Below are 13,276 nucleotides of genomic sequence, written 5' to 3'. Positions count from 1 at the left end.
CAATAGAAAATGAAATACTATTGAAAATAATATCTATTTTTTAGCTTTCAGCAATTGATGGTGCTTTGTTGTGGTGTCTGCTGGAAGTCTACTGCCATTATAGGGATTCTCATTAACCTCACTGAGAAAGAACCTTGCTTGTTAGCTTCTCTAGATCTCTATTCTAAATAATCTGTTAGTGATGATAAATTCTGTAGGAGGGTCTATTCTGAGCCATTAACTTCCTGTAAGGGGAAAATGGGAGGGTTACCAGAAAGACCATTGAAGCAGGGTGGGCTATGGGTGGAGGGTTGGGTATTTGTCTTGAGAATTAAAAACTACGAAACACTTTTGTACACAACTGATTTTTTAAAAAATAAACACATTTTTAAAGATGTTGAATTTTTTTTCCCCCTTACTGGGAATTCTTAAAAATAAATGCCTGCATGTTTTCCCCAAAAATGGTTTATATCTTCTTTCTGGGTACTCATCTAGGTAGGCGGTTAAACTTCAACATTACTTTGAGTAAGAGAAAGAAGCAAGTAGATGTGTCTCCTAAACAAAGTTCATAGTAATGAGCATATGATGATAAATGGGATTAATTATATTGGATCTTTCAATTTTAAAATCCATTGAAACTTTAAAGTTACTAATTTGAAAATAGAATATTACTTGGCTAAGTTCTAGTCCTAAATTTAGAGTAATCTAGAGTGAATTGGTACTGAAAGTAGGATTACTCCCGGCCTCATAATTAAAAGAGGCTATAACGGTTAGGATTTGTACTAGTTTTTTCACATGGCAAAACTGATTGTTACTTTATGTCTCTAGGGCATTCATAACCAGCTTTCAGCAGACCTATGACTTTTCTGTAGCCTGGAGATGGAATTGCTCCTGACTGGAATACCAGTATGAAGTGCTCTTTTCATGGAGCAAGCTGGATCTTTACATGTTAAGTCAAGAATAACAGATGGAATTCAAGTGAGCTCTCATACCAAACCCTAGGAAAAGGATGGCCAGATTTGAAGAGTAGTAAACACTTGGTATATGTTTTGTTTCAATCACCAAAGAATTAAAGATTTTCAGTAAAATAACATGCATTCTCCAATGCCTTTTAGGAGTATGTCCCACAGTGATACACTATCCATGTGTTCATGTTGTGATGTTCATTTTGCCCCATTTAATTTCAGTAAAAAGACATTAAAGCACAACTGTATTCTAATCTTCTACTGTAAATTACCTTTTAATAAGATACAGAGCCAAAGTCAAGAAGACCAAGCTGTTTAGTCTATATATATAGTATTTGTAGAGCCTTTTTAAAATACACATAGGTAAAATAAGACAAATACTATAAAACTGGACACCATTTGAGAAATCAAAAGCATATTTTATTTCTTACAGAGTTAATATACCTAATACTTTCTCATTTACAGCATAAAAGCTTTGCTGCATGTACAGAATATGCCTAACTGGATTTAAGGGCAACTAGTAGGGCCTTTTCTTCACTCACACAACTAACATACAGCTCTTTAATTATTGTGTTTATTCCTCAGTTCATTTTTAATATGTGAAATATATATTTCTTTTTGTGCATATTGTTAATTTGCATTATATTGTTAGATGAATGACCTTGTGTCCTGAGCAATATTGAAGAACAAGAGTAATGGCACTGGTATCACATTGCACTGGTATCTTCTAATCCTATTTATAGAATTGTAGAATTTTAAGGGAAAAGGGGGAGTTTTCAGGCTCACTCTTTTTTAATATAGAAAATTAAATGACTTGGATACCTTTTTGTTTTTGTTGTAGGAACCCCATCATATTGTTAATTTATATGTGCCTACTAAACTTAGTGTTTTAAGACATTTTAATGCTATTCTTGTTTTCCTTAAAAATAGGAAATATGAAGGGATCATTTGCAAGCAGGTGCAAGGAAAAAGGAAAACCAGTTCAGGTGGGAGTAAGGTCTTCAAGGAGAGTGTACCCAAACCAGTGAAATCAATGGTATGAATTGAACAGAATGTTTTGGTAAACTAGCTTCAACTGTATGTAAGGTTCCATGACTTCTGTTGAAGTTGCTTTACATGCACCAAACATACTATTTTCTGTTAAAATAATAGGACAGATAGTGTTCTTGGTTTATGGAGCCCATAGAAAATGACCTTTCAAACCATAAAATCTAATTGGCTCTAAAAACCATTTTATTCCATTTGTTTTATTTTTATCTTAATTTTTTATTCCATTATAGATACTTCAGTTCATAATTGAATAATGTTATACTGTGTATATGAGGTGTAGCTCCTTTCAGGTTAACTTTACTAAGATGTCATGACATAGAGGTAAAATCAAAAGGCAAAATTTTTATAAAGGAACAAATGTGGGCCACCTAGCTGGCTCAGTAGGTAGAGTATGTGACTCTTGATCTCGGTCGGGGTCATGAGTTCAAGCCCATTGGACATGGACAATTCAATAGTCTGCTGAGGTGATTATTAGCATGGTTGATTTTCCTTTTTAAAAAAAATATGTTTTCAAATTATAAACATGCATTTTTAACAATCAGAAGCAGTGAAGGGTTCATAATGGGAAATCTATAATCTTCCTACTATAGTACTAATCCATTGAGAAAGTAGCTTTTAAATGTTTCTGGTTTTCCTTTTTAGGTTACCTCAGGTAACTCTGGGCTTTGTTTGTAACACCTATGTTAATTACATTTCTATTCCATCAAAGTATGTAGTATCTTTTGACTTCCTGTTTTTATCCCTAACCATCATTTAGTATAGATGGTCCCTGACTTTTAGTGGGTTAATCTACATTTTTTTTAACCTTATGATGGTGCAAAACCAATATGCATTCCTTAGAAACTATACTTTAAATTTTGGATAATCTTTTCCTGGTTTAGTAGTATACAGTATGATACTCCACTTGTGATGCTGGCCAGTAAGAGTGAGCTGTAGCTCCCAGTTAGCCACGTGATATGAGGGTAAATAATGATACAGTTAGAACCATTCTGTACACATGTAGCTATCCTGTTTTTTACTTTCAGTACAGTATTCGACAAATTACATGACCTATTCAGCACTTTATTATAAAATAAGCTAATCTGGGGCCCTGGGAGGGTGGCTCAGTTGGTTAAGCATCTGCCTTCCACTCAGGTTGTGATCCTGGGGTAGGGATTGAGACCTGCCTCTGGCTCCCTGCCCAGCAGGGAGACAGCTTCTCCCTCTGCCTCTGCCCTTGCTTGTGTGTTCTCTCTCTTGCTCACTCAAAGTTTTAAAAAAAAATTAAAAATAGGCTAAACTGGGGCACCTGGGTGGCTCAGTGGGTTAAAGCCTCTGCTTTCGGCTCAGGTCATGATCCCAGGGTTCTGGGATCGAGCCCGCATGCTCAGTGGGGAGCCTGCTTCTCTTCTCTCTCTCTGGCTGCCTCTCTGTCTGTCAAATAAATAAATAAAATCTTTGGGGAAAAAGTCTAAACTAAGCTGTGGCATTAGGTATATTAAGTGTATTTTCAATTTATGATACTTTCAGCTTACTATTTTATTGGTATGTAACTCTAAGTTGAAGATCTACAGTGGAATTAGGTTGAGGGAGGTTTGTTATATGAATGAAAGCATTGAGAAAGTAGGGTGACTTTGGGGACAGGATATGTATAGGTAAGCAGCACCTACTCACTGGAGCAGAAATTGCTTTGGAACTGAAATAGAGATAAGAAATAAGTAAACTGAAACAAGGAAATTATATCTAGATTGGGGTAATACTTAGAAGGAGAAGATAAAAGGGAGAGACTGAAAGGAAGAAAGAAGTCAAAATGTAGTGAAAGATCAAGGCTGTAAACCTGAGGAGGACAAGATAGGAAGGGAAAGGAGTGCACTGTTGGAAGATGCCCAGTAGGGAGTGCAACCAAAACCCTCGGCCCTAAATGGTAATCCTTTTAACAAGCTCAAGTTGCTGTTCTAACCTTCTATCCCCAATTCTCTCAACTTAATTGAGTAGGTTAATACTTTTTTGACTGGGCCTTTCAGGAGCTTCTCCTCCCAGACATACTTCATTATATTCTTTATTACCTGCCATGGGTCTTAGATGATTTTTTCGTCATCTAGCAGTTCTTTTTTCTGATGCCTTTTTCCATTAAACTGTTCATGCTTTTATTTTCTGCTCTTTTGTTTCTGCTCTTTCTACGATACTTAACCACACTTAACAAAATGCTGCTTCCTGAATAGTTTGCTTCCTTAACCTTTTCCTTATTCTTTAATTCTCCCAATTTGGGTCTTGGCCTGAAAATTAGCTAAAATTGGTCTGAAAATTCTGCAGCCCTTCAAATTACAGGTAACAAAAAAAATGAGGTCTTTCCTTGCCCAAAAATAACCTGATGACTGACGTTGACCGTCAGATTGAGAATTTGGGTTTTCTATCCACTATACTTATTTCATTCCTTTTTTTTTCTTTTTTTTAAGATTTTATGTGTTTAGGGGCGCCTGGGTGGCTCAGTGGGTTAAGCCGCTGCCTTCAGCTCGGGTCATGATCTCGGGGTCCTGGGATCGAGTCCCGCATCGGGCTCTCTGCTCAGCGGAGAGCCTGCTTCCCTTCCTCTCTCTCTGCCTGCCTCTCTTGTGATTTCTCTCTGTCAAATAAATAAATCTTAAAAAAAAAAAAAAAAAGATTTTATGTGTTTATTTGACACACAGATCACAAATAGGCAGGGGGCGGGGTAAGCAGTCTCCCTGCTGAGCAGAGATTTTTTTTTTCCCCCCCATGCGGGGCTGGATCCCAGGACCCTGAGATCATCACAAGAGCTGAAGGCAGAGGCTTAACCCACTGAGCCACCCAGGCACCCCTTATTTCATTCTTAAATGCGTACGTGTGTGAGAGATAAAAATGTGCTCATTCAGGAAATTTTTAAAAGTCCTAAAAAAAACAAACCCTAATCCTACTACCTCCTAGACTTTATCTGGAGTATTCTCTTTACTATTTTTATGCAACTAAGCTAATCCTATATAATTATCAATATTCAGCTTTGTAGAACTGATCATCACAGCTCTCTAAAAAACTTTTATGTAAATATTTGAATCCTTAAAGATAGGCCATTGAGTAAGTTTCCCATATTTTACATATCAGTTACCCTATCAGATGTGTAGATTCTTTTCAATTATACATTATGCTTCAGGGTCTTCTGATTAAACAGGAGAACCACAAATGCTTTAATACAGCTTCCTCCTAAAATTCAACTGAAATGACGTATTTTTAAAAATAGAAATCAATAGGGGCGCCTGGGTGGCCCAGTTGGCTGAGTATCTGCCTTTAGCTCAGGTCATGGGATTGAGCCCTGCATCTGGCTCCCTGCTCAGTGGGGAGTTTGCTTCTTCCTCTGCCTACTGCGCCCCTGCTTGTGGCTGTCAAATAAGAAAATCTTAAAAAAAAAAAAAAAAGTATAGGAGTAATCTAGGCTATACTCTATAACTACTCTACTCTTACCATGGGAGGAGAATTACTCTTTTTTTTTTTTTTAAGATTTTATTTATTTATTTGACAGACAAAGATCACAAGTAGGCAGAGAAACAGGCAGAGAGAGGAAGAAGCAGGTTCCCCGCTGAGCAGAGAGCCTGATAGGGAGCTCAATCCCAGGACCCTGAGATCATGACCCGAGCCCAAGGCAGAGGGTTTGATGCACTAAGCCACCCAGGCAACCCAGGAGAATTACTCCTGAGAATTGAAAATAAGTCTTCAGACTGAGATACCAGTTGTAAATTGAAAATGAAGATCAATTAAAATTCAGTATACTTGGGGGGTGCCTGGGTGGCTCAGTGGGTTAAGCCTCTGCCTTCGACTCAGGTCATGATCTCAGGGTCCTGGGATTGAGCCCCACATCTGGCTCTTTGCTTGGCAGGGAGCCTGCTTCCTCCTCTCTCTCTGCCTACTTATGATCTCTCTCTGTCAAATAAATCAAATCTTAAAAAAAAATTCAGTATACTTAGATAATAGATTCCTAGTTCCTAAAATGCTGGGGCACCTGGGTGGCTCAGCGGGTTAAAGCCTCTGTCTTTGGCTCAGGTTGTGATCCCAGGGTCCTGGGATTGAGCCCCACTTCAGGCTCTCTGCTCCACAGGGAGCTTGCTTCCTCCTCTCTCTCTCTCTCTCTCTCTCTCTGCCTACCTCTCTGCCCGCTTATGATCTCTGTATGTCAGTTAAATAAATAAAATCTTTAAAAAAAAAAAAAATAGAATGCTGACAGTAAGTCTCAGGGAAAAGAAGAAAAAGATCTTTTTTTTTCCCCCGGTACTCTCCACGCCCAGCATGGAGTCCAGTGTAGGGACTGAATTCATGACTGTGAGATCCAGACCTGAGCTGAGATCGAGTTGGACATTTGACTGACTTGAGCTACCCAGGTGCCCTGGCAGGATCCTTTCCTATAGAAACTCCGTGATCTCGGGAAAAAGATGTTTTTTTTCTTTTTTTTTTTTTTTTTTAAGATTTTATTTATTTATTTTGACAGATCACAAGTAGGCAGAGAGGCAGGCAGAGAGAGGAAGGGGAAGCAGGTTCCCCGCTGAGCAGAGAGCCTGATGGGGGCTTGATCCCAGGACCCTGGGATCATGACCTGAGTGGAAGGCAGAGGCTTTAACCCACTGAGCCACCCAGGTACCACCAGGAAAAAGATGTTCTAAGGTATTCAGACATTTGAAGGTTTTCTAATGAGAAAGCAGAGTACTCTACACAGTGAACCTCAAAGTATAAACAAATTCAAGAATTACCAGATTTTTCTAAAAGAATTTTATTTGTGTATTTTAGAGAGTATATAAGAGTGAGGGGAGAAGAAGAGAGACAATCTCAAGCTGACTCTGCTCTGAACATGGAGCCCACTGTGGGGCTTGATCTCAAGACCCTGAGACCATGACCTGAGCTGAAATTAAGGGGGCGCCTGGGTGGCTCAGTGGTTTGGGCCACTGCCTTCGGCTCAGGTCATGATCTCGGGGTCCTGGGATCGAGTCCCGCATCGGGCTCTCTGCTCGGCAGGGAGCCTGCTTCCCTCTCACTCTCTCTGCTTGCCTCTCTGCCTACTTGTGATCTCTCTCTGTCAAATAAATAAATAAAATCTTAAAAAAAAAAAAAAGAGTCCATCACTTAATTGACTGAGCCACACTCAGGCACCCCAACAAGCACCAGATCTGTGAAAATTTCCCCAATGCTAATGACCAAGATCAAAACAAGAAAATCTGAAAATACAACTGCTTTCTAAAATATGTTCTTATGTCCATGAGAAAAGTACAGAATGCTTTAAAAGGTAGATTTTGGGGCACACCTGGGTGGCTCAGTCATTAAGGGACTGCCTTTGGCTCAAGTCATGATTCCAGGATTCTGGGATTCAGTACCACATCAGGCTCCTTGGCTCAGCAGACACCTGCTTCTCCCTCTCCCCCTGCCTGCTGCTCCCCCTGCTTGTACACTCTGTGTCAAATAAATAAAATGGTTTTTTTTTAAAGTAGATTTTGGACAAACCATAAGTGACTCTTAATCACACAAAACAAACTGGGGGCTGCTGGGGGGAGGGGGGTTATGGACATTGGGGAGGGTATGTGCTATGGTGAGTGCTGTGAAGTGTGTAAACCTGGCGATTCACAGACCTGTACCCCTGGGGATAAAAATACATTATATGTTTGTAAAAAAGTAACCACAGCAACTTCTTTCAAGATATGTCTCCAAAGGCCAAGGAAACAAAAGCAAAAATGAACTTTTGGGACTTCATCAAGATCAAAAGCTTCTGCACAGCAAAGGAAACAGTCAACAAAACAAAAAGGCAACCCACGGAATGGGAGAAGATATTTGCAAATGACAGTACAGACAAAAGGTTGATATCCAGGATCTATACAGAACTCCTCAAACTCAACACCCACAAAGCAGATAATCATATCAAAAAATGGGCAGAAGATATGAACAGACACTTCTCCAATGAAGACATACAAATGGCTATCAGACACATGAAAAAATGTTCATCATCACTAGCCATCAGGGAGATTCAAATTAAAACCACATTGAGGGGCACCTGGGTGGCTCAGTGGGTTAAGCCAATGCCTTCAGCTCAGGTCATGATCTCAGGGTCCTAGAATCGAGTCCCGCATGGGGCTCTCTGCTCAGCAAGGAGCCTGCTTCCCTCTCTCTCTCTGCCTGCCTCTCTGCCTACTTGTGATCTCTCTCTCTCTCTGTCAAATAAATAAAATCTTAAAAAAAAAAAAAATGAGATACCACCTGACACCAGTTAGAATGGCCAAAATTAGCAAGACAGGAAACAACGTGTGTTGGAGAGGATGTGGAGAAAGGGGAACCCTCTTACACTGTTGGTGGGAATGCAAGTTAGTGCAGCCACTTTGGAGAACAGTGTGGAGATTCCTCAAGAAATTAAGAATAGAGCTTCCCTATGACCCTGCAATTGCACTGCTGGGTATTTACCCCAAAGATACAGATGTAGTGAAAAGAAGGGCCATCTGTACTCCAGTGTTTATTGCAGCAATGGCTACGGTCGCCAAACTGTGGAAAGAACCAAGATGCCCTTCAACGGATGAATGGATAAGGAAGATGTGGTCCATATACACAATGGAGTATTATGCCTCCATCAGAAAGGATGAATACCCAACTTTTGTAGCAACGTGGACAGGACTGGAAGAAATTATGCTGAGCGAAATAAGTCAAGCAGAGAGAGTCAAGTATCATATGGTCTCACTTACTTGTGGAGCATAACAAATAACATGGAGGACATGGGGAGATGGAGAGGAGAGGGAGTTGAGGGAAACTGGAAGGGGAGATGAACCACGAGAGACTATGGACTCTGAAAAACAACCAGAGGGTTTTGAAGGGGCGGAGGGGTGGGAGGTTGAGGAACCAGGTGGTGGGTAATAAGGAGGGCACATACTGCATGGAGCACTGGGTGTGATGCCAAAACAATGAACACTGTTAGGCTGTAAATAAAAAATCCTTGTACAAAAAAAAGTAAAATTAAAAGTAGATTTTGTAAATTAATAAAGATTCAATAAAAATTTTATCTTTAATAAAATATTTATTTGACAGATCACAAGGAGGCAGAGAGGCAGAGAGAGAGGGGGAAGCAGGCTTCCCGCTGAGCAGAGACCCCGATGCGGGGCTCGATCCCAAGACCCTGAGATCATGACCTGATTGGAAGGCAGAGGCTCAACCCACAACCACCCAGGCACCCCAGATTTTATAAATTATTACAACAAAATTTGGTTAAAAGATTTGAAGTTTGGGGCACCTGGGTGGCTCAGTGGGTTAAAGCCTCTGCCTTCGGCTCAGGTCATGATCCCAGGGTCCTGGGATCAAGCCCCACATCGGGTTCTCTGCTCCGCGGGGAGCCTTCCTCCTCCTCACTAGCTCTCTGCTGGCCTCGATGCCTTCTTGTGATCTCTGTCAAATAAATAAATAAAATCTTTTAAAAAATTTGAAGTTTAAGAAGTACAACAATAAAAGGGTACCTGGGTGGTTCAGACTTAAGCATCCAGCTCTTTATTTCCACTCAGCTCGTGGTCTCAGGGTCATGAGATTGAGCTCCTTAACAGTCTCTGAGCTCTGGGATGAAGCTGCTTGAGATTCGCTACCTTTCCCTCTGCCCCTCTCCTGGCTCTCATGCATGCAATCTCTCTCTCTCTCTAGAAAAATAAAGCTTTAGAAAAAGAAAGGTAAAATAAAAATTTAAAAATACAAGATGTTTAGGGACGCCTGGGTGGCTCAGTTGGTTAAGCAGCTGCCTTCGGCTCAGGTCATGATCCCAGCGTCCTGGGATCAAGTCCCACATCGGGCTCCTTGCTCGGTGGGGAGCCTGCTTCTCCCTCTGCCTCTGCCTGCCACTCTGCTTGTGCTCTCACTCCTCTCTCTCTCTGACAAATAAATAAAATCTTTTTTAAAAAAGTACAAGATGTTTAAAATTACAGGATCACTTCAGAAGGTCCAACATCTAATAGGAACTTTTATTTCAAAGATTTATTTTACTTATTTTAGAGATAGTATGAACTGGGGAAGGGGCTGAGGGAGAGGGAGAGAGAATCTCAAGCAGACTACACACAGAGCCCGATGACTGAGTCATCGTGAGGCTCAGCCTCACGACCTTGAGGTCATGACCTAAGCTGAAATCAAGAATTGGTTGCTTAACTGAGCCACGCAGACACCTCTAATAGGAACTTTTTTTTTTTTAAAGATTTTATTTATTTATTTGACAGAGAGATCACAAGTAGACAGAGAGGCAGGCAGAGAGAGAGGGAAGCAGGCTCCCTGCTGAGCGGAGAGCCCGATCCCAGGACCCCGAGATCATGACCTGAGCCGAAGGCAGCGGCTTAACCCACTGAGCCACCCAGGCGCCCCTAATAGGAACTTAAAATGGAATGAGGGAAAGTATTAATCAGGGACATTTAAGGACACTACTCTGAAAGAGACTGTTGAGTACCCAACCTAATGGAAAAATGACCCACAGTGAGGCATGTTTTGTTTCAAAAGATTAGGAAAATGAGACAGCCTAAAAAATGGAATTGGGAGTTTGAGAAATAGTTCCCTTAAATGAATGGAGGTTAAGAATGTCCTCAAGTTTCTCAACAGTGATATGGGAAGGTAGGTCAAGGAAGTGGTGATTAAGTTTTGAATGAAAAATTTCTAAATTATGTTCCCAGCTGAGGTGTCAGTGTAGGCTAAAGATAGTTTTCATGTATTCAAGTCTGAAAACATTTGTGTCTTTTATTCTCTTTTTCTTGGGAAGCACCTGAATGATACACTCACCAAAATGGTAGAATAAGCCATGCAAGAGAAAGATAAGAGATACATGATAGGAGCTGGTTATTTCTGGAATGAGTGAAGAGAAATGCAGAATGCCAGTTGTGCAGCAGGCTTGAGCAGCCGTTCGAATACATAGAAGATCCACCAGAAGGATGAAATAGTCTGGAGAAGATCAGCAAAATGAAAGGAACTGATAGATTTTCTAATATATTTTACCATGTGTGAAATTACATTGGAATTAATTAGAGTGCAAGGAATAAATTAATAATAGTGGATACAGAAAGCTAATCCAAAAAATGTGGGGCCCTGCAGTGGCTCAGTCAGTTGAGTGGCTGACTCTTGATTTCAGCTCAGATCATGATCTTAGTCTCCCTGGATCAGGCCCCCAGTTGGGTTCTGTGCTCAGTAGGGAGTCTGCTTCAGAATTCTCCGTCTCTGCTGCTCCCCCTGATTGCTCACACATGCTCTCTCTCTAAAATAAGTTTTTTTTTTCCTTATATTTTGGTTATTTATTTGACAGTGAGAGAGGGAACACAAGCAGGGGGAGTGGAAGAGAGAGGGAGAAGCAGGCTTCTTGCTGAGCAGGGAGCCTGATATGGGGCTCCATCCCAGGATGCTGGCATCATGACCTGAGCTGAAGGCAGACGCTTAATGACTGAGCCACCCAGGCGCCCCTAAAATGAGTCTTAGAAAAAAGATGTAATTGTTGTAGGAAAACAAAGATGTAAAAAACTTTCAAAGTATGGTCATTTGGGGTGCCTGGATGGCTCAGTGGGTTAAAGCCTCTGCCTTCGGCTCAGGTCATGATCCCACGGTCCTGGGAGCAAGCCCCGCATCAGGCTCTCTGCTCAACAGGGAGCCTGCTTCCTCCTCTCTCTCTGCCTGCTTCTCTGCCTACTTGTGATCTCCATCTGTCAAATAAATAAATAAAATCTTAAAAAAAAAAAAGTATGGTCATTTAGCAGACAATAATCACAGTCATAATATAAACTATTTTACCAGACTTGCCAAATACTAAGGAAGAATATAAGGGGGATGGATTATATAAGAGAGCCAAGAACTTGTCTACCTTTGAAGTATGTTTTAAGTCAACGAATACAAATATAGTAGTGTAAGCATATTATTTTGAAAATATTTGCCTTTAAAGAATGAAACGGGGCGGGGCACCCGGATGGCTCAGTGTGTTAAGCCTCTGCCTTCAGCTCAGGTCATGATCTCAGGGTCCTGGGATCCAGCTCCTCATCGGGCCCTCTGCTCAGCAGGGAGCCTGCTTCTCCCTCTGCTTCTCTGCCTACTTGTGATCTCTGTCAAATAAATAAAATCTTTTAAAAACTAAATAAATAATGAAATGAGAAATGTGTCAAGATATGTTGTCCTATGTGTTTTTAACAGAATTGCTGAGGTGTAATTCACATACCGTACATATTATTTGCCCATTTAAAGTGATGGTTCAGGGATGCCTGAGTGGCTCAGTCGTTTAAGTTTCTGCCTTCAGCTCAGGCCATGATCCTGGGGTCCTGGGATAGAGACCAACATCGGACTCCCTACCAGCAGGGAGCCTGCTTCTCCCTCTCCCTCTGCTGTTCCCCTTGCTTGTGCTTTCTTGCTCTCTCTCTGTCAAATAATAAAACTATAAAAATAAAATGTACAGTTCAGTAGCTTTTAGTATAATCACAGAGTTGTACATCTTTTCGCTCAATTTTAATCATTTTCATTACTCCAAAAATATGCAACCTTTACTAGTCATGTATTTTTTATCAAAAATAATCCTTTAGTAACAGTTGACTTAAAATCTATACATATTACTTTGATAAAATGAAAAATGCCAATTGTATGTATTTCAGATTATTTTCTTAATTAAGGACAATCTGCAAGAGCACCTGGTTGGCTTAGTCAGTGGGGCATGTGACTCTTCATTTTGGGTTTATGAGTTTGATCCCCGTATTGGGTGTAAAGATTACACAGTTGGTAGAACATCTGACTCTTGGTTTCACATCAGGCTATGATCTCAGGGTCATGAGATTGAGCCTTGTGTCAAACTCCATGCTCAACACAGAGTCTGCTTGGTACTCTTTCTCTAACCCTCGCTCCCCATGCTCATTGTGCTCTCTCTCTTCTGAAATAAATCTTTAAAGTTTTGGGGGTTTTTTTGTTTTTGTTTTTGTTTTGTTTTTTGACAGAGATCACAATTAGGCAGAGAGGCAGGCAGAGAGAGAGGTGGAAGCAGCTCCCTGCTGAGCAGAGAGCCTGATGTGGGGCTCGATCCCAGGACCCTGAGATCATAACCTAAGCTGAAGGCAGAGGCTTTAACCCACTGAGCCACCCAGGTGCCCCTCTGAAATAAATCTCAAATAAAAGTAAATTTTAAAAAGGACTATCTGCAGGGGTTTGCTTTATTGCTAAAATACTTTCCTATGATCTTGTACTAATATCACCACTAACATACACGAAAGGATCACCCCACTCTTTATGAAGTGTAAGCATTTAAAAAATACTACTGTTGGGGCGCCTGGCTGGCTCAGTGGGTTAAGCCT

The sequence above is a fragment of the Meles meles genome, chromosome 2 (assembly GCF_922984935.1).
Source record: "Meles meles chromosome 2, mMelMel3.1 paternal haplotype, whole genome shotgun sequence".
Taxonomy (NCBI): domain Eukaryota; kingdom Metazoa; phylum Chordata; class Mammalia; order Carnivora; family Mustelidae; genus Meles; species Meles meles.
The sequence above is the reverse complement of the archived record's forward strand: the minus strand, read 5'-3'. Positions refer to the sequence as shown.